Below are 11,436 nucleotides of genomic sequence, written 5' to 3' on the forward strand. Positions count from 1 at the left end.
GGGCCAGCTGGGTCTGTGTGTTTTGGGCCAGCTGGGTCTGTGTGTTATGGGCCAGCTGGGTCTGTGTGTTTTGGGCCAGCTGGGTCTGTGTGTTTTGGGCCAGCTGGGTCTGTGTGTTATGGGCCAGCTGGGTCTGTGTGTTTTGGGCCAGCTGGGTCTGTGTGTTTTGGGCCAGCTGGGTCTGTGTGTTTTGGGCCAGCTGGGTCTGTGTGTTATGGGCCAGCTGGGTCTGTGTGTTATGGGCCAGCTGGGTCTGTGTGTTATGGCACAGCCGGGTCTGTGTGTAATGGGCCAGTGGAAGCAGAAAGAGACCATTCTTACAATACTGTAAATCACACAGTGACATTCCACTGGACTCCCGTGTCGAAACACAAGAGCATCTCGACCTTGGAACAAAAACACAAACATCCTTGAAAACGCTTGTTCTTACTGAGACAGCAACTACCATAACTGTTTCCCATGCTCTCACGAGGCTAACGACATGGGCCTATTTAAGATAAAACATCAACCTCCATATTTAATGGACAAGCGGATTGTTTCATCAGGATAAGCCAATATTAGTTCTTTATTCCATTAATGTACAGTAGCTGTGGACTCAGGCAGCTCGGAGCCAGTGCCTGCAGTGTTGACTTTCCTTCCTACTAAACGAGGCCAGAAGCAACAGCGTAATCACTAAAATAATCTGTTTCTGGGACACACCCTGCTTTCAATCTCACAGCATGGCGAGGACAACAGCCTAATAGGGCTAACATGTTCCCTGGCCTGAAAACACACTTTATCTAACCCAATCTACTGTATATTGTATATATGATATCCATAAACATTGTGAACTATGACCCCCCAACCCCCCTTTGGCCAGAGAATCATGTAGGCTTACGTAAACACATGGTAGTCGGGGTGGCAGGGTAGCGGTTGGTTAGAGCGTTGGACTAGTAACCAGAAGGTTGCAAGTTCAAATCCCCGAGCTGACAAGGTACAAATCTGTCGTTCTGCCCCTGAACAAGGCACTGTTTCTAGGCCGTCATTGAAAATAAGAATTTGTTCTTAACTGACTTGCCTAGTTAAATAAAGGTTAAAAAAAAAATAGTCTTAAACAACTATTTTCACCGTGCGCATGATTCCATTTCCAACAAGCTTGCTGGTTGCTGAGGTTGCTGTCCGATATGTCATTTATATTACTGTAAAACTAAGTATTAAAATATGAAGCACAGCTGTAACTAAAACGTAAACGTAAACGTAAACTAAATACTGAAACCCATCATACTGAACCCCATCATACTGAACCCCATCATACTGAACCCCATCATACTGAACCCCATCATACTGAACCCCATCATACTGAACCCCATCATACTGAACCCCATCATACTGAACCCCATCATACTGAACCCCATCATAATGAACCCCATCACACTGAACCCCATCATACTGAACCCCATCATACTGAACCCCATCATACTGAACCCCATCATACTGAACCCCATCATACTGAACCCCATCATACTGAACCCCATCATACTGAACCCCATCATACTGAACCCCATCATACTGAACCCCATCATAATGAACCCCATCACACTGAACCCCATCATACTGAACCCCATCATACTGAACCCCATCATACTGAACCCCATCATACTGAACCCCATCATACTGAACCCCATCCCACTGAACCCCATCACACTGAACTCCATCACACTGAACCCCATCACACTGAACCCCATCATACTGAACCCCATCATACTGAACCCCATCATCCTGAACCCCATCCCACTGAACCCCATCCCACTGAACCCCATCACACTGAACCCCATCACACTGAACCACATCACACTGAACCCCATCCCACTGAACCCCATCATACTGAACCCCATCACACTGAATCCAATCATACTGAACCCCATCACACTGAACCCCATCACACTGAACCCCATCCCACTGAACCCCATCATACTGAACCTCATCCCACTGAACCCATCACACTGAACACCATCATACTGAACCCCATCCCACTGAACCCCACCACACTGAACACCATCATACTGAACCCCATCATACTGAACACCATCACACTGAACCCCATCACACTGAACACCATCATACTGAAACCCATCATACTAAACCTCATCCCACTGAACCCCATCACACTGAACACCATCATACTGAAACCCATCATACTGAACCCCATCCCACTGAACCCCATCCCACTGAACCCCATCACACTGAACCCCATCACACTGAACCCCATCCCACTGAACACCATCATACTGAACCCCATCATACTGAACCCCCTCATACTGAACCCCATCATACTGAACACCATCATACTGAACCCCATCATACTGAACAGCATCATACTGAACCCCAATCCACTGAACCCTATCCCACTGAACCCCATCCCACTGAACACCATCACACTGAACCCCATCATACTGACCTCCATCATACTGAACCTCATCATACTGAACTCCATCATACTGAACACCATCATACTGAACCCCATCATACTGAACTCCATCATACTGAACACCATCAAACTGAACTCCATCATACTGAACACCACCATACTGAACACCATCATACTGAAGACCATCATACTGAACCCCATCATACTGAACACCATCATACTGAACAGCATCATACTGAACTCCATCATACTGAACCCCACCATACTGAACACCATCATACTGAACCCCATCATAATGAACACCATCATACTGAACCCCATCATAATGAACACCATCATACTGAACCCCATCATACTGAACCCCATCATACTGAACACCATCATACTGAACCCCATCACACTGAACCCCATCCCACTGAACCCCATCCCACTGAACCCCATCCCACTGAACCCCATCACACTGAACCCCATCACACTGAACCCCATCCCACTGAACACCATCATACTGAACCCCATCATACTGAACCCCCTCATACTGAACCCCATCATACTGAACACCATCATACTGAACCCCATCATACTGAACAGCATCATACTGAACCCCAATCCACTGAACCCTATCCCACTGAACCCCATCCCACTGAACACCATCACACTGAACCCCATCATACTGACCTCCATCATACTGAACCTCATCATACTGAACTCCATCATACTGAACACCATCATACTGAACCCCATCATACTGAACTCCATCATACTGAACACCATCAAACTGAACTCCATCATACTGAACACCACCATACTGAACACCATCATACTGAAGACCATCATACTGAACCCCATCATACTGAACACCATCATACTGAACAGCATCATACTGAACTCCATCATACTGAACCCCACCATACTGAACACCATCATACTGAACCCCATCATAATGAACACCATCATACTGAACCCCATCATAATGAACACCATCATACTGAACCCCATCATACTGAACCCCATCATACTGAACACCATCATACTGAACCCCATCACACTGAACCCCATCCCACTGAACCCCATCATACTGAACAGCATCATACTGAACCCCATCATACTGAACACCATCATACTGAACCCCATCATACTGAACAGGATCATACCGTTCTGAGCAGCTGCTCTAATAAAGTGTCATCATTACCTCCTTCTCAGTGCTGCTTATTCTCTAATTCAAACCAGAACTTTCCTCTGGCTGGCTTGACTGGGGAACTCCTCTCCTCTCGGCTGTTCTGCTCTGCTCTCCTCCACCCTCCTCTTCCATTCCTATCGTCTCCTATCTCCTCTCCCTTCTCCTTTCTGCTCCTCTTCTCGTCTTCGCCTCTCACTCTCACCTATCCTGAGTCTACAGAATAATTCTGACAGAATGGTCTCATCTCATTCTTCTCCTCAGTGAACCATCTCATGTGGTTGCCATGTGTTTGCCCATGCTGTTAGCTGTTAGCTGTTAGCTGCCACAGAGTGAATCAACAGAATCAACATGTTACTTTTAACAGATGGTTGATAAGTCCTGTTGCAACTGAGGAGACATCCTCCAAGATCTCTCTCTCTATCTCTCTCTCTCTCTTTCTCTCTCTCTCGCTCTCTCTCTGTCTCTCTGTCTCTCTGTCTCTCTGTCTCTGTGTCTCTCTGTGTCTCTCTGTGTCTCTCTCTGTCAATTCAATTCAATTCAATTCAAGGGGCTTTATTGGCATGGGAAACATGTGTAGATAATATACATGTAGATAATATACAAAAGTGAAATTAACAATAAAAATTAACAGTAAACATTACACATACTGAAGTTTCAAAACAAATATCTCTCTCTCTCTCTCTCCACAGCTGTTTCCGCAGGCAAATGACCTTGCAGAGTCTTAAATGGATCTGACAGTAAACAGTCAAACAGTCAGGTGAACTAACACACGTCAGAGTAATACATGTTACTTCGTGTACTGGGATGTTTCACTTCCTGAGCAGTGTGTGTGTGTCTTCTCGTGTGTGTGTGTGTGTGTGTGTGTGTGTGAGTGCATCCGTGTGCGTGTGCGTGTGTGTGTGTGTGTGTGTGTGTGTGTGTGTGTGTGTGTGTGTGTGTGTGTGTGTGTGTGTGTGTGTGTGTGTGTGTGTGGCCTATAAGACAATGGGTGTGGTCTCATCTAAAGGAGATCACATTGGGTGTGTGAGAAGACAGCAGGTAACAGAATGTCTCCAGCTGTGGACTGTCCTCCTGGGTTTAGTTGACAGGGTCCTGGTGGGTTTAGTTGACAGGGTCCTGGTGGGTTTAGTTTACAGGGTCCTGGTGGGTTTAGTTTACAGGGTCCTGGTGGGTTTAGTTGACAGGGTCCTCCTGGGTTTAGTTTCCAGGGTCCTCCTGGGTTTAGTTTACAGGGTCCTCCTGGGTTTAGTTGACAGGGTCCTGGTGGGTTTAGTTGACAGGGTCCTGGTGGGTTTAGTTTACAGGGTCCTGGTGGGTTTAGTTTACAGGGTCCTGGTGGGTTTAGTTCACAGAGTCCTGGTGGGTTTAGTTTACAGGGTCCTGGTGGGTTTAGTTTACAGGGTCCTGGTGGGTTTAGTTGACAGGGTCCTCCTGGGTTTAGTTGACAGGGTCCTGGTGGGTTTAGTTGACTGGGTCCTTGTGGGTTTAGTTTACAGGGTCCTGGTGGGTTTAGTTGACAGGGTCCTCCTGGGTTTAGTTGACAGGGTCCTGGTGGGTTTAGTTCACAGGGTCCTCCTGGGTTTAGTTTACAGGGTCCTGGTGGGTTTAGTTCACAGGGTCCTGGTGGGTTTAGTTTACAGGGTCCTCCTGGGTTTAGTTTACAGGGTCCTGGTGGGTTTAGTTCACAGGGTCCTCCTGGGTTTAGTTTACAGGGTCCTGGTGGGTTTAGTTGACAGGGTCCTCCTGGGTTTAGTTTACAGGGTCCTGGTGGGTTTAGTTTACAGGGTCCTGGTGGGTTTAGTTTACAGGGTCCTGGTGGGTTTAGTTCACAGAGTCCTGGTGGGTTTAGTTGACAGGGTCCTCCTGGGTTTAGTTGACAGGGTCCTGGTGGGTTTAGTTGACTGGGTCCTTGTGGGTTTAGTTTACAGGGTCCTGGTGGGTTTAGTTGACAGGGTCCTCCTGGGTTTAGTTGACAGGGTCCTGGTGGGTTTAGTTCACAGGGTCCTCCTGGGTTTAGTTTACAGGGTCCTGGTGGTTTAGTTCACAGGGTCCTGGTGGGTTTAGTTTACAGGGTCCTCCTGGGTTTAGTTGACAGGGTCCTGGTGGGTTTAGTTGACTGGGTCCTTGTGGGTTTAGTTTACAGGGTCCTGGTGGGTTTAGTTGACAGGGTCCTCCTGGGTTTAGTTGACAGGATCCTGGTGGGTTTAGTTGACAGGGTCCTCCTGGGTTTAGTTTACAGGGTCCTCCTGGGTTTAGTTTACAGGGTCCTGGTGGGTTTAGTTGACAGGGTCCTGGTGGGTTTAGTTTACAGGGTCCTGGTGGGTTTAGTTTACAGGGTCCTCGTGGGTTTAGTTGACAGGGTCCCGGTGGGTTTAGTTGACAGGGTCCTGGTGGGTTTAGTTTACAGGGTCCTGGTGGGTTTAGTTGACAGGGTCCCGGTGGGTTTAGTTGACAGGGTCCTGGTGGGTTTAGTTTACAGGGTCCTGGTGGGTTTAGTTGACAGGGTCCTGGTGGGTTTAGTTTACAGGGTCCTCCTGGGTTTAGTTTACAGGGTCCTCCTGGGTTTAGTTTACAGGGTCCTCCTGGGTTTAGTTTACAGGGTCCTCCTGGGTTTAGTTGACAGGGTCCTGGTGGGTTTAGTTGACAGGGTCCCGGTGGGTTTAGTTTACAGGGTCCTGGTGGGTTTAGTTGACAGGGTCCTCATGGTAACAGAGTGTCCCCAGCTGTGGACTGTCCTCATGGGTTTAGTTGACAGGGTCCTCGTCCTCCTTCAGATGAAGGCACACCCCAGTCCTAATTCACTCCCTGTAAATTCCCCTCTGCCCTTAACCCAATCTTAAACCCATCTTCACAGCTCTGAAGAACCTGGATAAATATTAGCAGGGAAGTGATGGAGCTTACAACATATTGCTTCTACCTTACAGATCAGGGGTAAGGGGTTAGGGGTAAGGGGTTAGAGGTTAGGGGCTAGAGGTTAGGGGCTAGAGGTTAGGGGTAAGGGGCTAGAGGTTAGGGGTAAGGGCCGGGTAGGGGTAAGGGGTAAGGGGTAAGGGGCTAGAGGTTAGGGGTAAGGGCAGGGTAGGAGTAAGGGGTTAGGGATAAGGGGCTAGAGGTTAGGGGTTAGAGGTTAGGGGCTAGAGGTTAGGGGTAAGGGGCTAGAGGTTAGAGGTTAGGGGTTAGGGTAGGCGTAAGCGGTTTGAGGTAGGGAATAGGGTGCCATTTGGGGTCAATAGGAGAGCACTACATAGGGAATAGGGTGCCATTTGGGGTCAATAGGAGAGCACTATATAGGGAATAGGGTGCCATTTGGGGTCAATAGTAGTGCACTACACAGGGAATAGGGTGCCATTTGGAGTCAATAGGAGAGCACTATATAGGGAATAGGGTGCCATTTGGGGTCAATAGTAGTGCACTACATAGGGAATAGGGTGCCATTTGGGGTCAATAGTAGTGCACTACATAGGGAATAGGGTGTTTTGTTTTCCAATAACTACAGTATTTTGATTCATCAGTGGGCTTATTTTATTTATTTAACCAGGCAAATCCTTATTTACAATGACGGCCTTCACCCAGGCCAAACCCTGACGACGCTCGGCCAATTGTGATACAGCCTGGAATCGAACCGGGGGTCTGTAGTGATGCCCCTAGCACTGAGACGCAGTGCCTTAGACTGCTTGCGCCGATACCAAAACATTCTCATCTTGCTTGAGTGAGGGTATTGCAAGTTTGACTGTCGCAATATAATGGAAAAACACCATACCACAATCTAAGAGACACTGCAATGAAGCCACAAGCTCCAACAAGCCTCCGACTGAAAAACCATCTGTGGGCATCGTGTGTTGTTATGGAGGTGAGGCAATCCTCCACTGAGGAAAAACAGAACAATAACAGGTTGGTTTCTCCCTGTTCAGGTCCAAATAATAGTCTTTCCTTGGTATTTTCTGCATCCCTGTCTGTGTTATTCAGTTGGTTATAATTATTGTTTTAATTCTCTAAAAAAAAAGTTTGTGTTCTTAAATCTTGACACATCGGTCAGAAATTGGCTTTAACTCCCTAATTGGCATACCTGTACACCAATCAGCTAGTTCTCCACCTAACCAGGAAACAAGAGAAGCTTCAAATAGAATGTTAAATGTAGCTGTACCTAGGAGACAGCAGCAGCACAGCATGGGGGGCTCTCTGCACCAGAACAATGTGTGGTAAATCCTGGCTCTCCCTCCCAGATCCACAGGGAGGCAGGAAGACAGAGAGAACAGCCTCCATGCTGGCAGATAGAGGTCCTGGACAGTACGTAGATCCACAGGAAGACAGAGAGAACAGCCTCCATGCTGGCAGATAGAGGTCCTGGACAGTACGTGGATCCACAGGGAGGCAGGAAGGCAGAGAGAACAGCCTCCATGCTGGCAGATAGAGGTCCTGGACAGTACGTGGATCCACAGGGAGGCAGGAAGGCAGAGAGAACAGCCTCCATGCTAGCAGATAGAGGTCCTGGAGGGTACGTAGATCCACAGGGAGGCAGAGAGAACAGCCTCCATGCTGACAGATAGAGGTCCTAGACAGTACGTGGATCCACAGGGAGGCAGAGAGAACAGCCTCCATGCTGGCAGATAGAGGTCCTGGACAGTACGTGGATCCACAGGGAGGCAGGAAGACAGGGAGAACAGCCTCCATGCTGACAGATAGAGGTCCTGGACAGTACGTAGATCCACAGGGAGGCAGAGAGAACAGCCTCCATGCTGACAGATAGAGGTCCTAGACAGTACGTGGATCCACAGGGAGGCAGAGAGAACAGCCTCCATGCTGGCAGATAGATGTCCTGGACAGTACGTGGATCCACAGGGAGGCAGGAAGGCAGAGAGAACAGCCTCCATGCTGGCAGATAGAGGTCCTGGACAGTACGTGGATCCACAGGGAGGCAGGAAGGCAGAGAGAACAGCCTCCATGCTAGCAGATAGAGGTCCTGGACAGTACGTGGATCCACAGGGAGGCAGAGAGAACAGCCTCCATGCAGACAGATAGAGGTCCTGGACAGTACGTGGATCCACAGGGAGGCAGGAAGGCAGAGAGAACAGCCTCCTTGCCAGCAGATAGAGGTCCTGGACAGTACGTGGATCCACAGGGAGGCAGGGAGGCAGAGAGAACAGCCTCCATGCTGTTCAGGTACAGTATCTTACATACAGTGTTCCTACATTACCACCAACATCAACGGACTTGGGACTTGTCAGTAACAGTTTCACATACTGTTAATATGCTTAGGCCTACCAGTGACACAACCTGACAATACACATAGACTGTATTTCACAAGCATTTATACTTTATAATGTGAGTTACAGTCTATATAGTAGTTATGTATTGTGAGTTACAGTCTATATAGTAGTTATGTACTGTGAGTTATAGTAAGGTATTGTAGTTGTGTATTGTGAGTTACAGTAAGGTATTGTAGTTGTGTATTGTGAGTTACAGTAAGGTAGTGTAGTTATGTATTGTGAGTTACAGTAAGGTACTGTAGTTATGTATTGTGAGTTACAGTAAGGTACTGTAGTTATGTATTGTGAGTTACAGTAAGGTACTGTAGTTATGTATTGTGAGTTACAGTATGGTATTGTAGTTATGTATTGTGAGTTACAGTAAGGTACTGTAGTTATGTATTGTGAGTTACAGTAAGGTACTGTAGTTATGTATTGTGAGTTACAGTAAGGTACTGTAGTTATGTATTGTGAGTTACAGTAAGGTACTGTAGTTATGTATTGTGAGTTACAGTAAGGTACTGTAGTTATGTACTGTGAGTTACAGTAAGGTACTGTAGTTATGTATTGTGAGTTACAGTAAGGTATTGTAGTTCTGTATTGTGAGTTACAGTAAGGTATTGTAGTTATGTACTGTGAGTTACAGTAAGGTATTGTAGTTATGTATTGTGAGTTACAGTAAGGTATTGTAGTTATGTATTGTGAGTTACAGTAAGGTATTGTAGTTATGTATTGTGAGTTACAGTAAGGTATTGTAGTTATGTATTGTGAGTTACAGTAAGGTACTGTAGTTATGTACTGTGAGTTACAGTAAGGTACTGTAGTTCTGTATTGTGAGTTACAGTAAGGTAGTTATGTATTGTGAGTTACAGTAAGGTACTGTAGTTCTGTATTGTGAGTTACAGTAAGGTATTGTAGTTCTGTATTGTGAGTTACAGTAAGGTACTGTAGTTATGTACTGTGAGTTACAGTAAGGTATTGTAGTTATGTATTGTGAGTTACAGTAAGGTATTGTAGTTATGTATTGTGAGTTACAGTAAGGTACTGTAGTTATGTATTGTGAGTTACAGTAAGGTACTGTAGTTATGTGTATTCTATGGCTGATTCAATCTGTCACACCGTGCTCCTCATCCTCATCATAATGGATAATGACAGGCTTCAAGGCATGCAAGCATTGTCTGAATTCCTGCCATGCCTTCTAGGTACACAGTTGAATGTTTCTGGTTGGGATAACTGCAGGCAGGGTACGGATAGAGATGGGGGGGGTGGGGGGGGGGGGGGGTGTTAGGAGTGACAGTTAGAGGCTCATATCAAACATCATGTTGTAGCTGAAGACACCATGCTGCGGTCACATGTCGCTTCGCCATCGCCCCTAGCAACCAGATGGGAATCATACGCATTACATAGTATACCGCATGTCAATGTCCATGCCTGCTCACTGAAGACTGTACCCATAACTGATAGGAAAGCATGTCTCTACCGGCACTACCTCTCTCTCTCTCTCTCTCTCATGTAGGCCCAGGCTACGGCTATTGAGCAACTTTCAGGGAAAAACAGCCGCTTCTTCAGTTGTAACAAACGAAATGAATGAATACACAGGGGGAGAGGGGGAAAAAAGATTCTAGAAGAGGGTTGTAAAAGAGATGAAAATGCTATGTTGTAAAAAGCTTTGCTCCACTAAACCCACATAGTGGTTGCCGTAACAGGCGCCTCGGGTTGAAAGACAGGGAGGGTAGCATGCCTCTCTCACACACACGCATACCTGCTTTAATAATCAATCTCTCTATGCCAATGCAAAGGTATCACGTTTATTATAATGAAACTGGCACAGACAGCTAGGCTAAATGCACACCATGTAATTCGTAACATAGCCTACTGTGAATCTTTCCATCGATCCATAATGTGAAGGAACGCAATTAGCCGGTGAAGAAAACCACCGCATTTCAATACTGTCAATCTTGCCGTTTTTCGATCGCTAAATCATATGCCACCATGACAACAACAACAACAAAAAACACCTCCAATCAACACGAAATAATGTAAAAACCATTCCTCTTACCGTGGTGGTTCCACAATTATATCCAGTATTCGTGTCCCTGACTAGAGAGCTCAGAGGAAAACCTAAGGATGGTCATGAACCGTAGCCGACTACACGGTTTCTTATTCAATCTTGTCCAGCCACTCATCGAAAATCACCCAGTTCTGTTAATCTGAACGTAACTGCTGCTGTCAGTGAATATCCCCGGTCCTCTAGTCCCCGGTCCTCTAGTCCCCGGTCCTCCAGTCCCCGCTCCCCTTCCCCGCTGTCTGGACTCGCCTCCCTACCTGCCGCTGCCGAGGAGAGAGAGCCGCCTGGCGCACAGCTTTATTACGACATGCGCGCAATAATGACACCCTGGGGGAATGGATCATCAACTAGATTCAGCCGAGGATAGATGTTGTTCTGGAGCGGATAGACAGGGAGGCCGGGAATTATAATTACAAATCATTTGTAGACTGCAAATTGATCGCAAGAAGCACATATATATATATATATATATATATATATATATATATATATATATATATATATATATATATATATATAATATTTGACTAAAACATAT

General features: G+C 46.5%; 1 protein-coding gene across 4 annotated transcripts in view; it reads right to left on the reverse strand.

Moving 5' to 3' along the window:
- LOC110528622 (receptor-type tyrosine-protein phosphatase epsilon) overlaps positions 1-11,122 on the reverse strand; it is a 150,713-nt gene extending 139,591 nt beyond the window's left edge. For 2 of the 4 annotated variants that reach the window (XM_036988773.1, XM_036988769.1), the window contains exon 1: positions 10,890-11,122. The gene's annotated coding sequence lies outside the window, so the exon portion shown is untranslated. The remainder of the gene's footprint in view (positions 1-10,889) is intronic. The other 2 variants (XM_036988759.1, XM_036988748.1) reach the window with 1 other exon arrangement.
- Between the last annotated feature and the right edge of the window lie 314 nt (positions 11,123-11,436).

Source organism: Oncorhynchus mykiss, chromosome 1 (genome assembly GCF_013265735.2).
Source record: "Oncorhynchus mykiss isolate Arlee chromosome 1, USDA_OmykA_1.1, whole genome shotgun sequence".
In the NCBI taxonomy this organism is placed as follows: domain Eukaryota; kingdom Metazoa; phylum Chordata; class Actinopteri; order Salmoniformes; family Salmonidae; genus Oncorhynchus; species Oncorhynchus mykiss.